General features: G+C 42.9%; 1 pseudogene; it reads left to right on the forward strand.

The window, feature by feature from the left end:
- Positions 1-3643: 3643 nt before the first annotated feature.
- On the forward strand, positions 3644-5810 carry LOC136153703 (serine/threonine-protein kinase PAK 4 pseudogene; annotated as a pseudogene).
- The last annotated feature ends 14816 nt before the right edge of the window (positions 5811-20626 follow it).

The following is a 20626-nucleotide window of genomic DNA, read 5'->3' on the forward strand; positions in this document are numbered from 1 at the left end:
GGGAGGGTCTCAAATGGATTAACTACAAGTTCTCTTTCCTTTTGTGCTTCCATACATAGGGTCCTCTAGCCAAATAGTCCTTCTTATCAAGGGGACCAGACACAAGTGCGTGCTTATCCCTTTGTGGTGGTGGTTTGGTCACTAAGTCATGTCTGACCTCTTGTGACCCCATGGACTGTAGCCCACCAGGCTCCTCTGTTCATGGGATTTTCCAGGCAAAAATACCGCAGTAGGGCGCCATTTTCTTCTCCAGGGGATCTTCCTGAATCAGGGATTGAACCCAGGTCTCCTGCGTCTCTTGCATTGCAGGGGAATTTTAAACCACTGTTTGCCCTATTTCCAAGTGCAACCCTAGCATGGCTCTGAGTGGCATGTTGTGAATTTATATGACTGAGAAACCACTGTCAATCTCATCTGTTGAGTTTCAGTGCTATGTGTTCAGCCATCCACATAAACCTAGAAAGGGAATCATTCTTTCACTAATAAAGAGAAAGTGAATAAAACAACTGGTATCATGAACAAGGTGGTTCAACAATGACAGCTGCTCAGCTTTAATGGTTCTTGGCTAATTGGTCCTATGATACAGCAGCAGCTGCCTGAGACAGAACTGCCAATTGCTGGTGGGCTTGCTCTTTGGCTTGTAGGGCACTTGGTCGTCTCTCATGTCATGTGTTTCCATATCTTCCCATCCACCCTAAAGTCCTCTCATCCCAAAGACAAGACATGTTGTTAACTGGTTATACCCCAAGGTGGCATGCCACTGGGTTCATTTTATGTTTGACAGTGGTCTCTGAGGCTTCCATCTGTAATGGCAGTAACAACACTGTCCTAACCTAACCTACTGGTACTGAGTCTTGCTTAACAAGGTTTGGGCTGCTGACCATCACTGGCTGTTTGGGGCAGCCATAAGGACACTGTGATTGTCCACTCCTGCGATTGGCCTAGGGAAAGCTCTTTGTGAAGTTTCAGGTAGAGAAGGAGACCACCACCACAGGGAGAGTTTAGCATGGCATCCAAATTGCTTAATAGTCATGGTTGTTTAGGTAAGGATAGCGACTTCACCTGTTTTCTGTGCCGCTCCTTTGTGCTGCTGAACACTCTCCAGACACCTAAAGCTGTTGAGGTACAAATCCATTACTGACTGCAGCCTGTACCCCAGGTACCTAGTGGGTGAAGGGGTAATTAGCTTAGCTGCTTCCCATTTAGCATCTCATTTTGGTCTGGTCTTAAACCTGTAAAGCATGTGTTATGCCTGATAATGAAAATGGATCAAACCCAAGGGTCAGCACAACTGATCACCTGTCAGGCAGTCATTGTAGCGCTGGATACCCAGATTGAAAAATGTCCCTATCTGAACAAGTTTACAGATTCCTGGACCATTACCTAAGATTTTTCCCCATTGGGGTAAAGAACTCTGAGAAGCACTTGCTTCACAGATATCAAAATGTCAGGTAACAGATGTCTCTACCTGTACTAAAGCAACAACACATAGCCTCACCAGGACATTTCTCATGCCCTTTGGAATTTCAAGCATCACTAATAGTGACCAAAGCACTAGTTGCACTCCTCAAAATACACAATGTTGAGCTCTTGAAGAAGGTATTCAAAGGAACTTCCACCTTCCCTACAGGTCCCTGGCAGCTGGCTTAATTGGGAGGCATAATGGGTTTCTCAAAAAAACTCCGATTTAAGTTAAAACATGTCAAATGGACCCCGGGCTGGTTGTTGCCTTTGTCACAGACATTGATTAATCTAAATGGGCCCACCCTGGGAGCATGGACTCTCTACCACAATGCCACACAATTCCTTTGATATCCTCTATTGGCCACTTCTAAAATTTATATTTTTTACAATAATCTCACCAAGTCCTTTTCCACCCGGTCAATGTAACTACTTTGCTTTCTAAGCAGGTACTTTTACTCCCTAGAAGCCTTAATCATCTTTAAGGCTTAAAAGTGATGTCAAGGCATCAAGGGGAAACTACAGAATAAGGCTTAATACTATGGGAGACCTTGGTATCTTGAGAAAACTAGAAGGGTCTCAAGTAGCCTGACTGCAAGTTTCCCTTCCCATTATGCTCACGTGAATGTGGTCCCCCAGTCAAACAACCAGAGAAGGCAATGGCACCCCACTCCAGTACTCTTGCCTGGAAAATCCCATGGATGGAGGAGCCTGGTAGGCTGCGGTCCATGTGGTCGCTAAGAGTCGGACCCGACTGAGCGACTTCACTTTCACTTTCATTTTCATGCATTGGAGAAGGAAATGGCAACCCACTCCAGTGTTCTTGCCTGAAGAATCCCAGGGACGGGGGAGCCTCATGGGCTGCCGTCTATGGGGTCGCACAGAGTGGGACACGACTGAAGTGACTTAGCAGCAGCAGTCAAACAACAGTCCTCATCACAGGGACCAGGCGTAGTGCCTGCTTATGCAGGTTTCAAGTCCCTTCCAGCGCAGTGGACTTACTTATACAAACCAAGTACATGCTCCCATAGAAACCAGGGGGCACCTCATTCTCTTGTTTACTAGAAAGCCTGCCTTTCACAGTTCCTACTGGTCCATTCTGTACCTGAATGCAATACATGATGTTTTCCTTCCTCAGGTTGGGACTATATCTGACTAATAAACTGCTGTCAATTTCATGTGTCAAGTGTTTGTCATGTGTTTGGCTAACCTTGAAACACTACAGTAGGACTCCGTCCCTCCCCAACAAGATGAAATGGAGGTGACTAAAACGTTGAGCACCTGAGAATCAAGAAAGTAGGCATTGACCTTTTACTTTTTTGGCCACGCTGTGTGGCATGTGGGATCTTAGTCCTGTGACCAGGGATCAAACTTGCACCCCCTGCAGTGGAAGCACAGAGTCCTAACCACTGGACCACCAGGAATAGTCCCAGGTATTAACTTTCTTTTTAATAGCTGACTTACAATATTATATTAGTTTTAGGTATATAACATAGTGATTCAATATTTTTATAGATTTTGTACAATAAAAATTGTTACAATTTATTGACTATATACCCTGTGCTGTATATTACCTCCTCATGACTTATTTATTTTATAACTGGAGGTTTGTATCATTTAGCCCCTTTAGCTTTTTCACCAATTCCTCTATCCATCTGTTCTCTGTCAACCACTAGTTTGTTCTCTTTATCTATGAATCTGTTTCTGTTTTGTTATACTTGTTCATTTGCTTTTTTTTTTTTAGATTCACATATAAGTGAAAACATACAGTATTTGTCTTTATATGTCATACTTATTTCACTAAGCATAATACTCTCCAGGTCCATCCATATTGTCAAATGGCAAAACAATTAAATATAAAAATAATAATCTTACTACAAAATGGGCAGAGGACCTGAATAAACATTTTTCCAAAGAAGATATACATTAAAATGTACTATGCAGGCATGGTAAATAAGTGTTTGGTACGTGAACGACAGATCAATGAAATAGAAGAGAGTCCAAAAATAGACCCAAATAAATATGTGAATTTAATATACGATAGGGTATCTTTTTAAATGTGGAAAAGATAAATTGTTCAATAAATAACATTAGGAAAACTGGCCAATAGGCACATGAAAAGATGCTCAGGCTATGGGGACTGGTGGGCGGCGAGGGGGGAAAGCCCTGGATGTTCGTTGGGGATTCAACATGGCGGCGGCAGTGGCCGTGGCGGCGGCGGCGCCAGAGAGCTGAGGGCAGCGGGAGAGCGCCGAGTTCCGGGCCGAGCGGCCAGGCCGCGAGCGACTGCGGTGCCAAGCCGATGAGTAACCCGAAGCCCCAAGAGGAGACATCACCCGCCCAAGGGCACTTCTAGCACAGCCAGCCACAAAGCAGGCCTGCCGGCCGGAGCCTCAGTCTACACCCTCTCCACGCAGAGAGCCTGGCGCCATGTTCGGGAAGAAGAAGAAGCGGGTTGAGATCTCGGCGCCGCCCTCTAACTTCGAGCACTGCGTGCACACGGGCTTCGACCAGCATGAGCAGAAGTTCACAGGGCTGCCCCGCCAGTGGCAGAGCCTGATCGAGGAGTCGGCTTGCCAGCCCAAGCCCCTCATCAACCCCGTCTGCATCACCTCCATCCAGCCTGGGGCCCCCAAGACCATCGTGCGGGGCAGCAAAGGCACCAAGGATGGGGCCCTCACGCTGCAGAACATGTCGGTGACGCACTCCAACTCCCTGCGGAGAGACAGCCCGCCGCCACCCGCCCGTGCCCGCCAGGAAAAGGGATGCCCACGGAGCAGGCCGCCATGGCCAGAAGGGGCCCAGAGAAGGCGGGCGGCCAAGGCCGGGGGGCCGGTCACAGCGAGGCGGGTGGTGGCAGTGGTGACAGGCGGCGGGCGGGGCCAGACAAGAGGCCCAAGTCTTCCAGGGAGGGCTCAGGAGGGCCCCAGGAGTCCTCCCGGGACAAGCGCCCCCTCTCTGGGCCTGACGTCGGGACCCCCCACCAACCCGCCAGTCTAGCCAGCGGGGCAAAAGTGGCGGCTGGCTGGCCCTTTAACACGTACCCGCGGGCCGACACGGACCACCCATCCCGGGGCACCCAGGGGGAGCCTCACAACATGGCCCCCAACGGGCCATCGGTGGGGGGCCTGGCTGTCCCCCAGTCGTCCTCCTCCCGGCCTCCTGCCCGAGCCCATGGCGCCCCCAGCCCTGGAGTGATGGGCCCCCACGCCTCTGAGCCCCAGCTGGCCCCTCCAGCCTGCGCCCTTGCCGCCCCCGCCGTGCCCCCTGCCCCTGGGCCCCCCGGCCCCCGCTCACCACAGCGGGAACCCCAGCGAGTGTCCCACGAGCAGTTCCAGGCTGCCCTGCAGCTGGTGGTGGACCCCCGATCCTACCTGGACAACTTCATCAAGATCGGTGAGGGCTCCACCGGCATCGTGTGCATAGCCACCGTGCGCAGCTCCGGCAGGCTGGTGGCCGTCAAGAAGATGGACCTGCGCAAGCAGCAGCGGCGGGAGCTGCTCTTCAATGAGGTGGTGATCACGAGGGACTACCAGCATGAGAACATGGTGGAGATGTACAACAGCTACCTGGTCGGCGACGAGCTCTGGGTGGTGATGGAGTTCCTGGAGGGAGGCGCCCTCACCGACGTCGTCACGCACACCAGGATGAACGAGGAGCAGATCGCCGCCGTGTGCCTGGCCGTGCTGCAGGCCCTGTCTGTGCTCCACGCCCAGGGGGTCATCTACCGGGACATCAAGAGCGACTCCATCCTGCTGACCCACGACGGCAGGGTGAAGCTGTCAGACTTCGGGTTCTGCGCCCAGGTGAGCAAGGAGGTGCCACGGAGGAAGTCCCTGGTGGGCAAGCCCTACTGGATGGCCCCGGAGCTCATCTCCCGCCTGCCCTATGGGCCAGAGGTGGACATCTGGTCTCTGGGGGTGATGGTGATCGAGATGGTGGATGGGGAGCCCCCTTACTTCAATGAGCCACTCCTCAAAGCCATGAAGATGATCCGGGACAACCTGCCGCCCCGACTGAAGAACCTGCACAAGGTGTCACCGTCCCTGAAGGGCTTCCTGGACCGCCTGCTGGTGCGTGACCCGGCCCAGCGGGCCACGGTGGCCGAGCTGCTCAAACACCCGTTCCTGGCCAAAGCGGGCCCGCCCGCCAGCATCGTGCCCCTCATGCGTCAGAACCGCACCCGATGAGGCTGGGCACCACCCCCACCCCTGAACCAAAGAGCCCCCTGGGTCACCCCTGCCCGGTCAGAGGCCAGTGGGGGGCCGGCCCCCGCTCCTCCCAGCCCCGGAGACACTCCGTGTGGCGCCACCCTCCTTGCCGGGGGGTGTGCGGGACCCTACTACTGAACTCCGGTTTTGATTTTGTGACTTTGAAAGAAACACAGGGACTCCTGGGAGCAAGTGAGGCTCCCAAGACCCCCCCCCCCCCCCACCCTCTGGGACAGGCCCATCCCCGGGGTTTTCCTGTTTCCAGGAAGGGCAGGCGGCCTCCCATCACTGGAAATCTGCCGTGGGGGCCGCCGGGGGTGGAGACAACACTACGAAAGGTGTGAGTGTGTGTGAGTGTGTGTGTGTGTGTGTGTGTGTGTGTGTGTGTGTGTGTGCGCGCGCGCGCGTGTGTGTGCGTGCGCGCACGCGCACGGGTGCGCGTGCCCGTGTGTGCATGTGGAAGGTCCAGTTCTGGTGTCCTCCAGCCTGCAAGTGGGGGTGTCTGAGACCTCGCCTGACACGCAGCCCCTCCCCCCGAGCCTTTGCAGGGGTCGATCATGAATGTCTGAAGAGTGGCCTTTTCCCTCCCCCCGCACCCCTCTGTGTGGCTGGACCTGGGATCCAGGGGGCGGGGCTTCCCACCCACCCCCAGCCTCTGCAGAACATGACTACTGCACCTGGACAGCCTCCTCTTTTCTAGAAGTCTATTTATATTGCCATTTTATAACACTCTAGCCCCCATCTGGGGACAGACGGTCCTTGGCCTGCGGGGTGGCTCTGGGGACAGAACCACCGCTTGAAGAATCCAGGTTCCTGGCCCCTCAGCACAGCCCCGCCCTCCCCTCCCTCAAGTTAGTTTTACAATTAAAACATTTTCTTGTTAAAAAATAAATAAATAAAAATAAAAAAAAAGAAAAGATGCTCAACACCACTAATCATTAGGAAAAAGCAAATTGAAATCACAGCAAGATACCATTTCATACCTGTCAGAATGATTATCATCAAAAAGACAAGAAATATCAAGAGTTCATAGCATATGGAAAAAAGGGAATCGTAGTACATTGTTGGTGGGAATGTAAATTGGTGCAGCCATCGTGGAAAACAGTATGGAGTTTCCCCAAAAAATTAAAAATAGAACTACCATGTGCTCTACCGTGCTTAGTCTGCTCAGTCCTGTCTGACTCTTTGTGACCCCATGGACTGTAGCCCACCAGGCTCCTCTGTCCATGGAGATGCTCCAGGCAAGAAGACTGGAGTGGATTACCATGCCCTCCTCCAGGGGAACTTTCCAACACAGGGACTGAACCCAAGTCTCCTGCACTGCAGGCAGATTCTTTACTGTCTGAGCCACCAGAGAAGCCTAAGAATACTGGAGTGGGTAGCCTATCCCTTCTCCAGGGAATCTTCCCGACCCAGGAATTGAACCAGGGTCTCCTTGCAATGCAGGTGGATTCTTTACCAGCTGACCTACCAGGAAAGTCCTAGAACTACCATGTGATCTAGCAATCACACTCCTGGGTATTTATTTGAAGAAAATGAAAAAATTAATTTGAAAAGATATACAAACCTCAATTTTCATTGCAGCATTATTTACAATTGCCAAGAATATGGAAGCAACCAAAGTGTCCACTGACATAAATAGATAAAGAAGATGATATATATATATATATATATATATATATATATATATATATATATATATGTATGTATTATTCAGGCATAAAAAATGAAATTTTGCCATTTGTCACAATAACCTTATCTTTTAATATATAAATTAAAAACAGAGTGGCCAAAGAAATTCCTGAAAAAGAAAAGCAACAAGAGGGGTCTCACTTAACCAGATATTAACATGTATTGTGCAGGCATGGTAAATAAGTGTTTGGTACATGAACAGTCAGACCAAGGACACAGAACAAAGTCCAAAATTAGAACCAAATAAATATAGGAATTTAGTATATGATAGGGTATCTTTTTAAATGTGGAGAAGATAAATTGTTCAATAAATAACATTAGGAAAACTGGCTACCTATTTTGAGAGAAAAAGAGATAAACCTGGATTCTTAATTCACTCTTAAAAATAAATGCCAGATAGCTTACAGCTTTACACATAAAGAATAGATTTGGAAACTGTTTCTTAGAAGAAAATATGGTTAATGTTAATATCCATGAACTGGTTAAAACCTTCCTAAAGCAACACACAGGACTCAGAAGCTTTAAGGAAAATGACTGATACATTTAAAGACATGAAAAATTTACAAATTGTCTCAGCAAAAAACATCTTAGAAGAGTCAAATGATAAATGAGAGCTGAAAAATATATTTACAACACATAAAGAAGGAGCTAGATTTTTCAGATCTTTCTAAGTAAGAAAAAGACAAACCAAAGTATGGATACATAAAGTGCACAAACAGGCAAATCACAGAAAAAATATATAAATGACTTGTAAATATGGAAGGATGTTAAATCACACTCATACTTTATAAAAACCTAAATGAAAACAAGTACACAATATTATTTCTCTTATGACATTGCTAAAGATCTGAGTATCTAATCACACAGAGAAGAACAGTCACCTACCCAGAGTAGAGGATGCTGTGAGCTAACAGGCACTCTTTTCTATTGCTGGTTGAAGAAATTAGTTTGGAGGACAAATTACAAACATTTAGCAAAATTTATCAAAATTAAAAACACACATATTCTTTGATCTATTAGCTATATTACTCAGATATTACAAGGATCTTTACTGAAGAAATATGTTCATAATAGCAAACGTAGAAACACTCTTCATGCCTTTCATTCAGGTAAATGTTTGAATAAATTCTGTACATTGTTAAGCTATTCAAAGAATGTGCCTGATTTATATGTACCTAATAAAAAGTTCCTCAGCTACATGCATACCTCGTTTATTGCACTTTGCTTTGTTGTACTTTGAAGATACTGCTTTATACAAGTTAAAGGTTTGTGGTAACTGAGGGGAGCCAGTCTATCGAGCCATTTTCCACAACAGTAATTTCTCACTGCAAGGAAATCAGACCAGTCAATCCTAAAGGAAATCAGTCCTGAATATTCATTGGAAGGACCGATGCTGAAGCTGCAACTCCAATACTTTGGCCACCTGATGCCAAGGGCTGACTCATTAGAAAAGACCCTGATGCTGGGAAAGATTGAGGGCAGGAGGAGAAGGGGATGAGAGAGGATGAGATGGTTGGATGGCATCACCAACTCGATGGACATGAGTTTGAGCAAGCTCCAGGAGTTGGTGATGGACAGGGAAGCCTGGCGTGCTGCAGTCCATGGGGTCACAGAGTCAGGCATGACTGAACGACTGAACTGGACTGAACTGAATTTATCACTTTGTGTCTCTGTGTCACATTTTGGTAATTTTCACAATATTTTTAACTTTTAAAAAATCATTATTACATTTGTTATGGTGATCTGTGATCAGTAATCACAGGTATTACTATCAGTAATCTTTGATATTACTGTTGCAAAAAGATTGTGACTTGCTGGAGACTCAGATGATGATTAGCATTTTTAGCAATAAAGAACTTTTCCATTAAGATATATGCATTCCTTCTTAAGACATGCTATTAATAGACCACAGTACAATATAGTCTAAACATAACTGCTATACACACTGGGACTTATGTGACTTACTTGACTCTTTATTGCAATATTCACTTTATTGAGGTAGTCTGGAACTGAACCTGAAATACCTGTATATGTATGCCTGTATATGATTACCTGTGCCAAAGAAGAATACTGAACAGTGTGAAAAGTATGCTCTAATTTGTGTAAAAGAAAAACAGATACCACTTTTATATGAAAGTATAAAAGACCCTGTTAGTAGTGAGTGCCTCTAGGGCAGCAGTCCCCAATGTTTTTGGCACCAGGGACCAGTTTTGTGGAAGATACTCTTTCCACGGACTGGGGTGTGGGTGGTTTCAGGATGAGTCAAGCACATATCATTTATTGTGCACTGTATTTCTATTATTATTATTATTATATCAACTCCACCTCAGATCATCAGGCATTAGATCCTGGAGGGGGATCCTGGTTGGGGACCCCTGCCATAGGGAAAGAATTTAAGAATCTGGGTGTCCAGGGTAGTAGGGAGATCTCTCTTATATTGTATACTCTTTGCTTTGTTGAAAAATTTACCATGTGAATAGAAGAATGTTGTGAATTAAGACAAAAAAGGAAAGAAAGTCATGGGACATCTCGATTGAGAACTAGATAGAAAAGCATTCTTCTCAGCATGTATGTTACATGAATTAAAAGACACATTTATTCACACACATAGAAAAATATGAAGAATATGTAAAAAGTATCTATAAATCAGCTACTTGGGCAAAGTGAATGCTGTATTTTGGCATCTATTCTGCCAGAATTATACATATGTACTAGTAAATATTATAATGAATGCTATAAATTGTGCACTTAACAGTATTATACATACAATTTTATGATTCAATTTTCTAAATAACACTAAGTAATAGACAAGTTTCTATGCCAATTACTAAGGCAGTATATCATCATATCATCATGTGTAATGAATACAAGGTATACTGAAGTGTTGAAATTTTAAAATTTATTTACCGAATTTATTATTTGTGGATGTAAATAAGGTTTTTAATTCTTAAAGCAGCATCTCACCTGCAACTGAGATCTGCAGAAGAACTACTTTATATCCCGCATAATGTTCATTAAAAATGAATGTATATAAATGACATGCATTAATTGCTCATTGAAATTATCTGAGTTCTTTCTAGGGTCTGTGAGGATTCATAGATGAATCTATTATAAGAATTGAGAAAAAGTGTTTTAAGAGTACAAAGGAGGGAATGATTTATTTGAGATGAAACGATGGGGAAAGTTTTATGGGGAAGTTAACATTTGCACTAGTCTTTTATAGGAAGAAAGAGGAAACACATTCTGTGAAGGAAGTTTAGAATTTTTAAAAAGGTGAGCAAAGAGTCAGTGGGAGAACCTGGTTGGCTCTCTAGACAGTGCTCCTAAATTGGGAATTAACTTGATGAATTTTCTACTGTATCCAGAAACTGGCATTCAGGCAGTTTATCAGGAGTATTTTATTTATCATACATGTTGTGTGCAATATATATATCTACCTACTCATTCTCCCACATGCTCAGTCGTGTCTGACTCTTTGTGACCCAAGGACTGTAACCCATCAGGCTCCTCTGGCTATGGGATTTCCCAGGCAAGAATACTGGAGTGGGTTGCCATTTCCTTCTCCAGGGGATCTTCCCAACCCAGGGACTGAACCCACATCTCCTACATCTCCTGCATTGGCAGGCAGATTTTTTACCACTGAGTCACCTGGGAAGCCCATGTGTGTGTGTATATATACACACATATATATACACACACACATATATATATAATGGAAGGCATATCTCTACATCTCTGGGCTGAAAACAGAAGCTCCAATACATTTAAAAAAATAAATGTGTTTCTGGCTGACAGGAAGACAAAAGTACATTTTATTCTTAAATGTGCATTTGTAAATAACAATCAAAAATGTTGACAAAAATGAGTTCCATAGTTTTAAAAAATATTTCAAAAATTAAACTGGAAAAACGTATACATCTTCATGCTCTACTGCTAAAATTTATCTGTAATTTATGAAGATATTTAATATAATTGTCATATTTTAAATTTGCTTCATATTTTTTCAAGCTACTAAGTTATTATTAATTGTATATATATAATGGAGGGTATAATTAATAATGGGCTTTCAGGGAGCACTAGTGGTAAATGCAGGAGACATAAGAGATGTGGGTTCGATTCCTGGGTGGGGAAGATTCCCTGGAGGAGGGCATAGCAACCTACTCCAGTATTCTTGCCTGGAGAATCCCATAGACAGAGGAATCTGGCAGGTTTTGGTCCATAGGCTCATAAAGCATTGGACACAACTGAAGCAACTTAGCACACATGCATAATTAATAACTTCATGTGAAATAAAAAGTTGATAGTATAATGTGAAAAATAAATGTTATTCTCTCTCATTAATTAACTCAGCTCTGTCCTGATCCCCTTCACTTGCTTTAACCTGGCCCTTGTCATCTTTCCATCCTGCACCCTGATTTTCCTTAAAGGTAAATCTGAACCTGTCTCTCCCCTATTTGAAAACCTTCAATGAGCATGATAAGCTTAGCAGATACTTTGTGATCTGATCCCACAAATATCTTCAGCTTTTTCTCTTTCTGAAACTGCTCCCACTCATGTATTTTATGCTCTGTAAATATCAGAGAGCTTCTAATTTCCTGCACATACGCCATGAATGGCATGTTCCTCTATCTTTGCACATCCTGATCCTTCTCTGGAATGCTGATTCTGCACTATTCTGCTGAAATAGTGCACTATTCTGCACCATTTCCACATTATCTTCTATGATCTCTGAGATTTCCTCCACCTCATGGAGAAATATTACCCTGTGCTGCCACTGTCATTTGTGCATATTTTTATTGCTGTATTCTTTACAATACATTGGAGACTGTTTATTTATATGCGTTCCATCATAGACCACAAGTTCCTTGAGGACAGAGATTTCTCCTTTTTTGCTTATCAGGAATTTAGTATATAATAAATATTCAGTGCATGCATGGTCAATGTGGATAGATCACTGCGGTCCTTAATAACTCCAAGAGCGATAAGACAGAATCTGAGTAGCATCATCTATGGCCTGTTTGTTTTCAGACCCATCCTCCCGGGTAATCAGTTAGACTGCAAGAATTTACTTTTGACAATTGGTGAATAGTTAATGTTCTCCAAAGCCTTTTTAAAAAATTATTTGTAATTAGAGGATAATTGCTTTACAATATTGTGTTGGTTTCTGCTACACATCAATGTGAATCAGTCATAAGTATACATATATCCTCTTCCTCTTGAAACTCCTCCCACCTCCCACCCCATCCCACCCCTCTAGGTTGTCAAAGATCATTGGTTTGAGTTCCCTGCATCATACAGCAAATTCCCACTGGCTATTCCAAAACCTTTTACATTCTTCCACCTTTTGACCAAATAATACAAACTGGGTGCTGAAGTAGGCCTATATGACATAGCTGCAGCCTTTGAGACATTTGCAATCTGGTTCAGATTCCTGGGTTTGTATGTGGATGGTGGTTATCAGCCATCCTGGATGGCCTGGGATTGTCCCAGTTTTAGCACTGAAAGTCTCATGTCCTGGGAAATCGCTCAGTCCCACGCAAACCAAATGGTTGGTCATCCTAGTGAAACGTAGCAGGATCCTATGGTCCTTGCCCACCATGTCCTCAGCCTGCCTTTTGCAAAAACAAAGGAAAACAGTCAAAGGAGACCAAATAATAATAAGGTAGTTATTAAGTATAGTCAAGGACCTTTAGTTCCTTCTCAAGGACCATAGATAATATTCTGAGCCATATCTCATCAGCTGTCATCAGGTGGAAGAAGTTAATTAACTACATGATACCAGATTGTAGCCATGACATAAGCTGCCACAATTCCGAGAACTGGCCTCAAAGAAACGGAAATGAACCAACCCCAGAACTGAAGGTTAAATATACCTAAAACAACCAAGATGATGCCGATCAGACCACCAATGACTAATTTCAAGATTACTGCTGTTTCTCATGTAGCCCCCTCCCTCTGCCTATAAAAGCTCTTGCCCGCTGATTGTCAATGGGGAGAGGGGGAGCCAGCCTTTGGACAGGAGTCTGCCCTCTCTCTGAGATTTCAGGCCTCCAAAATAGAGCAAACTTTCCTTTCCACCAAGCTTGTCTGTTTATTGGCTTTTGAGCAGCAAGCAGCCAGACTCTCACTTTTGGAAACACCAGGAGAGACTTAATGCACCTTCTTGCTTTCTTATCCCTAATACAAACCAGATCAAGGGCAAAACTTTGAATGTGAATATTATTCATATGAATTGTGTCCTCACAGTGCCTGTTAGGGATGAAAGTAGAAGGGGAATGAAGGACCTAAAATAAAGAGATCCCTCAACTCTGAAGACTTCCAAAGAAAACTAGTGAGTAAGGGTCCTTACTGATATTTTGGATTCGGGGACATGAATATTGAAATCTATCTTGCTAACAGAGAGCCATCCGGTTTGCTTGGAAGGTGACTGCCCATTGTTTTGGGTAGCTGGAGTAGCAGAAGAGATCTCTTTGTACACACAGAAAGAGGCTTGGTTGAAACCCCCTTCTACCCCATATTAACAGTGAGGTTTACATGATCATCCCATATTTTTAGTTTCATTATCTTTCACATAGAATAGCAAAAGTAACTACCTCAGAGGCTGTGAGAAAAATAAAATTAAACAATACAAGTGAAATTTTACATTGTAAAACATAGTAAAAATTTTTCATTTAGTTTGGGTAAGTGACCATTATACCAATGGGATAACAAAATAGACTTCTGTGTTTCTGAAAAGAATTTTGTAACCATAATATTAAGTTCTAGCTTCCAAGTATGTACCAGACTTTTTCTTTGCAAGGAGTCTACTAACAATTGTGTTTATAACATAATATTATGAATTTCCTGTGTCGTTCCATTAAGTGCCAGATCCCCTACATAAGTTGCTTCTGCATGGAGAGCTCTGTTATGTTTCTTGGTAAATCACATAAAGGCACATACAGGATGAAGTCCCGGGGTAGATACAAGACCCCAGTGGGGATGATCCTTTACGATGCTCATTTAGACAACCCTCATTTTGAGCTCTTGATAATGGTGGAGATCAATCTAATCATTCATTCACACAATTATTGACTTTTAGATTAAACCTTTAATCAACATATACTATGTGTCAAGCACTATGCTAAGGGTTGAGGAAAGATTAATAACTTGTAACTATCTCAGTTTTAATGAACTCATATTCTTGGAAAGTGAAGGTGAGCTTCCTTTTTACCATGGTACATTAGGAAGGAAAGTGGTCCAGTCTTGAAAGTGAAAGCCATTCAGTCATGTCCAACTCTTTGCAATTCCATGGATATACAGTCCATGGCATTCTCCAGGCCAGAATACTGGAGTGGGCAGCCGTTCCTTTCTCCAAGGGATCTTCCCAACACAGGGATTGAACCCAGGTCTCCTGCATTGTGAGCAGATTCTTTACCAGCTGAGCCACCAGGGAAGCCCGAGAATACTGGAGTGGGTAACTTATCCCTTCTCCAGGGGATCTTCCTGACCCAGGAATCAAACCCGGGTCTCCTGCATTGCAGGCAGATTCTTTAACAGCTGAGCCACCAGGGAAGCCCAGGCTTGGATGTGATGATTAACAGGACAATGGTATGCAGATTTTTAGACACCAGAAGATAAGGGAAACTTGGATGATCTTAGAAAGAAAGAAAGTGAAAGTGAAGTCACTCAGTCGTGTCCGACTCTTTGCGACCCCATGGACTGTATAGCCTACCAGACTCTTCAGTCCATGGAATCTTCCAGGCAAGAGTACTGGAGTGGGTTGCCATTTCCTTCTCCAATGATCTTAGAAGCTAGGTGAAATTACTTACCAAGTCTGCTTGAGGTTATTTAAATAGACTGAGTGGTAACACAATTTGTGTGGAACTTCTATTATTTTTTAGAAGCAGCCAAAATTTGGAGCCAAAGCTGTGAATAAGCTGTTGGTGATTAAACTAGGGAACATGATTTTCATTTAAACAAATAGGTTGCGACTATTAAAATAGTGACATTTTATTTCTTATGGGGCTTATAAACTTACTCCAAAGACACTTTTCAGAACAGAATTCTACAAGGATCTTGGAGGTACAACATAATTGTTGGAAAGTGTGTATTTTTCTAAAATAACAGTTTTAAGGGAAGAACTTTCACTGAAGTACACATTTTTATGTTTTTATAATTGTGTTTTTAATCACATTTAATAACATATAAGTCCATTATTAAAAGTAGTTAGAGAAAAATAATGCCTGTGACCCCACCATTCTCACAAAATTAATGTTTTTATGTTATGTTTTGTTATACAATAGTTGCTTTTCATTATGTGCTAGTATTCATTTATATGATGGAATTTTATTTTGAGATATATATCTCCAGTCATCAGTCCCAGATAAAAAAAATAGACAAACTAAAAATAGAATAGAATAGAATAGAATGTTTGTTTTAAGCTGGAAAGACTATCCTTGACTTGCTGACTTTTTGGATGCAATTAACAAATGCAAAGTTGCTCAAAGTGCTTCAGGTAGCTCTTCCTGTTTGAAAGTTTCAAACATGCATCTTTGAAGTAGTTATGCTCAGGCTCTCTTTTGTTTCCTGCTATGAGTTCCAGCTTCCCGGGGAGTAACTGCTGCTTGCAGAGTCTGTAGCTAGTTAAATGAGGATTGCACTGTATATGTTGTTGTTGTTCAGTTGCTAAGTGGTGTCTGAATCCTTTGCAACCCCATGGACCATAGCCCGCCAGGCACTTCTGTCCATGGGATTTTCAAGGCAAGAATATTGGAATGGGTTGCCATTTCCTTCTCCAAAAAACTATGGACACTGAAATTTGAATTTCCTATAATTTTCATGTGCATGAAATAGTATTACTTAAAAAAGTTTTCCCAACCATTGAAAAATGCAAAAGCTAGTTTCAGCTAATGGGCTGAACAAAAACAGGCAACAAGCTGGATTTGGTCACTCCTGTTATAACATCTGGGATGGATTTGGAGTCAGAAGGCCTGGATTTCAACTCTGTGATGGTGGATAAGGTATGGAGGCTCAGTCTCCTCACCTGTGAAATGCGTATGTGGCCATCCTGGCGGCTGCCCAGTGGGTACTTGGCCCATGCAATGCTTAGGCCTGGGGCCCTGTTCTTGACAGAGGTAGGCTTTTCCTTGCTTGAAGCAGTTCACGGAGTGAGCTCTGGGCTCTGCGCAGAGACAGGCTGACCTGGGGTCCCACCCAGCTTGGCCACTTCCGGTTGTGTAATTCTCTATAAAGCTCGGTTTGCTTGGAGCCTAGGCTTCTGACTGCAGCTCTCTTAGGAAATTGGGGAGGCCCCCTGGGATGTCTCGTGTCCCCACACGGTGCCAGGTACCTGGCACGTGCTGGATAAAACTTGGCAGCCTTAGGGATGACACAGGATGCTGCTCTGGCCCCTCTGCACTTTTGTGGGTTGCAGGCGGCGGAGCGGCAAGACACCATGGGGAACTGGCGCCTTTCCCTCAACGACTTGCAACAAAGCAGGTCCCACCGTCCCCTCCTTGCTGCCTTGTCCCCTGCCTTCTCTCCATACCCTTCAACCTGCATCATCCAGGCTGTCGCGCAGGTGGCAGTGGGCTAGGCAGGACTGGAGGAGTGTCCCCCCCCATCCCCCAACCAGGCTTAGGGAGGGGACGGGAGTAGTTGCAAGGTCTATGCACCCGTGTACACCAGCTTGGCCGAATTTCAAACCCAGGCCTTGTTTGATTTTGCTTATTTTCCGGTTCATGGCGAAGATTTCGATGTCTAAAAAAGCATGGTAAAGGATCGTCCCCGCTGGGGTCTCGTCGATACCCTGGACTTCATCCTGCATGTGACTTTATGTGATTTATTGAGGAGCATAACAGAGTCCTCCATGCGGAAGCAACATATGTGGAGGTTCTGGCAATTTAATGGAAGAACACAGGAAATTTCTAATGTTGTGTTATAAACACAATTGTTAGTAGACTCCATGCAAAGACAAAGTCTGGTACATACTTGGAAGCTAGGACTTAGTATTATGGTTGCAAAATTACTTTTAGAATTATAAGTAAACTAAGGTAAGGCTTCCCTGGTGGCTAAGACAGTAAAGAATCTGCCTGCAATGCGGGAGACCCGGGTTCAATCCCTGGATCAGGAAGATCCCCTGGAGAAGGGAATGGCTATCCACTCCAGGATTCTTGCCTGGAGAATCCCATGGACAGAGGAACTTGGCAGCTGCAATCTATGGGGTCGCAAAGAGTCGACAGGACTGAACAACTAACACTTTCACTTTCACTTTAAGGAAAACCAATTAGGGTGGATGGAGAATTACTCTGGCTACAACTTTGGAAACTGCAATATTCTGTGGGGAAAAACAAAAACCAACCAAACCAAAAAACTTCAGTTGTGTGGTTCTTTTTTAAAATGCAAAAGAATATTTTCTTACTGGTACTACAAAATGCTCGAGGTTTACTCTGCATTTTCACTGTCCAGACAAAGAATCAACCATTTCTGCAAGTTAAAAGAGTACAGGAATAACCTGGAATAACTCCAGGTGGCTTGAGATGCTGCTTTAATCTCCTTTTCATCCTACTAGGGAGGGAAAGATTCCTACCCTAGACTTACGGGAATGGTTGACCACATGACACCCAACACTAGACAGATGAGACTGACCTGGAGGGTCCAGCTCAGTTACATTATTATGTAATCAGTTTACCTCCAAATCATTGTCTTTCTCCTTATTATCATTCCTTTATGCCTCTTCTCCTCTCTTTCCCTTTCTTGCTCCTTTCTCATTTCTTTCTTATTTTATTTCATTAACTAGAAGCTCCATGTTGTTAAATAACAGCATTGAAAATAGGTAATATTATGTCATTCATCATTTAGTAGAAATGTTTCTAAAATTTTGTCAATATGATGTTAGGACATTATTTTTAGATGTCTTTTTGACTTTCAAGTAACAATGTGAGTGGGCATTTGGATATATATGTCTGGAAATTAAGGGAGAAGTAAACTACAGGTATCAGAAGCCTTGATGAGATTCCCTAGGCAATAAGTTTAAATAGAGAAAAAAAAATCAAAGCATTCCAAGGTTTAGATAACTGTTAGCTACCTTTTATCCTAATCTGCTTTTAAACTTTCACAAATTTTTTATATTCTCAAGAGTTATTTAAATTTAATATTTAATAATATTCACCAATTTTTATTAATCATTGCTTATTATTTTGTTTTTATTGTGAAATTAAACATAAATCAATGTTTCATAGAAAAGTGCATGAAATACACATTTACAGTTTAAGGAACAGTTAGAAAATGAACATCCAAGAAACTACCACAGGTCAAGAAACAGAAATTTTCCAGCATTCCTGAAGGCCTGTGCATGTTCACCTCTCATCAGACTTTTGTATTAATAGTCTCCTTGCTTTCTTTTATAGTTTGATTGCCAATGTATACCTAAACAATATTCATTTAGTCAGAACATATGGTGTATGTTTACACTCAAGAAACCATTACCACAGTCAAGACAATGAACATCTTTTCTACCCTCAAAGACTCTTTGTATATTTTTGTAATATTTTCCTCCAGTATGTCCCTGTTCTTACCTCCATTGATCTGCCTTCTGCTACTATAGATTAATTTTCATTTTCTCAAATTTTACATAAATGGACTAATTCAGTATTAACTCTCTTTTTGTCTGGCTTCTTATCATTGAGCATCATAATTTTGAGATCCACCCATGTTATTATGAATGCCATATTGTAGTATATCTTCATTCCTTTTTATTGCTCAGAAGTATTCCATGGAATGGATGGACTACAGTTAATGTGTTCACCTATTGATGAGATATTTGGGTTGTTTCCAGTTTGAGCTATCACAAATAATGTTATTATAAATATTCATGGACAAGTCTTTGCATAGGCATATATTTTCTTCTTACATAAATATCTGGCATTAGAACAGCTGGATCATTTAATAGGTGTATGTTTAACTTTTTTTAAAAGAAATATTTATTTATTTGGATGTGTCAGGTCTTAGTTGTGGCACGCAGACTCTTTTAGTTGCAGTATGCTAATTCTTAGTTGCGGTATGTGAGGTCTAGTTCCATGACCAGGGATAGAAACTAGGTCCCCTGCATTGGGAGCAGTCTTAGCCACTGGACTACCAAGGAAACCATGGTGCATATTTAACTTTTAAGAAACTACCAAACCGTTTTCCCACAGAGTGTATGAGAGTTCTTGTCTCTCCAACTCTCTCCAATAGTTTGTATGGTTAGTCTTTTTAATTTTATCCATTTTAATACATGTGAAGCTAGAATCTCATTCTGGATTTGATTTCCATTTCCCTAATGATAATGATGTTAAATATCTTTGTATATGCTCATCTTCCAAACATCTTACTTAGTAAAGTGTTCAAATATTTTTCCATTTGTTCACTGGGGTGTTTATTTTTTTATTACTCAATTTTGAGTTTTTGTATATTCTGGATACATATACTTTACTTGCAGATATATTATTTGCAGGTAGATTTTTTTTTTCTCTTCTGCTCTCAAAACAAGGTAGTCCTTCAATTGTTTTAGCTTTCTTCATGGATTTTAGTCCTAAATTCTGTCTTCCTCAGTTCCAAGATTTTCTCTCCTGACCTCAAGAAGTAATTTTTAAAATCCAAGTCACTTAAAAAAGCAGATGGGGATATCATGGTGGCCAAGTGGTTAAGAATCCGCCTTGCAGTGCAAGGAATACCCAGTTGATCTTTGCTCCGGGAAGATCTCACGTGCCGTGGAGCAACTAAGCCCATGTGCCACAACTACTGAACCAGTGCTCTGGAGTCAGCGAGCCGCAACTACTGAGCCCACATGTTGCAATTATGGAAGCCAGCACTCTACAGCCAGTGATCCACAACAAAGAGAAGACACCACAATGAAGAGGAGTTCCCACTTACCACAACTAGAGAAAGCCTGCATGCAGCAACAAAGACCTACCACAGCCAAAAAAAAAAAAAAAAAAAAATCTTAAAAAAGAAAAAAAAAAAGCAGAGGACCTTTCTCCTCGCAGTACCTCACCATGAGCAGCTGAAGCTTGACTTCTACTTGTATAATTTTTTTCAGGTTTTCTTTTTGTATTGCCAGCCCCTAATCCCTCCCGCCTCACTTACTTTCTTGCAACTTTTAGCTATTTATATAAAAGGATGTCTGCTAAAACTCTTCACAGTACAACACCTTCTGCTTACTTGTTTGCCTGTTCATTGTTTGATAAATTATGAATTGATTTGAAATTCTAAGAAGAGTTTGGAATTGATACAGTGGGTGACAT

This window comes from Muntiacus reevesi, chromosome X (assembly GCF_963930625.1).
Source record: "Muntiacus reevesi chromosome X, mMunRee1.1, whole genome shotgun sequence".
Classification (NCBI taxonomy): Eukaryota; Metazoa; Chordata; class Mammalia; order Artiodactyla; family Cervidae; genus Muntiacus; species Muntiacus reevesi.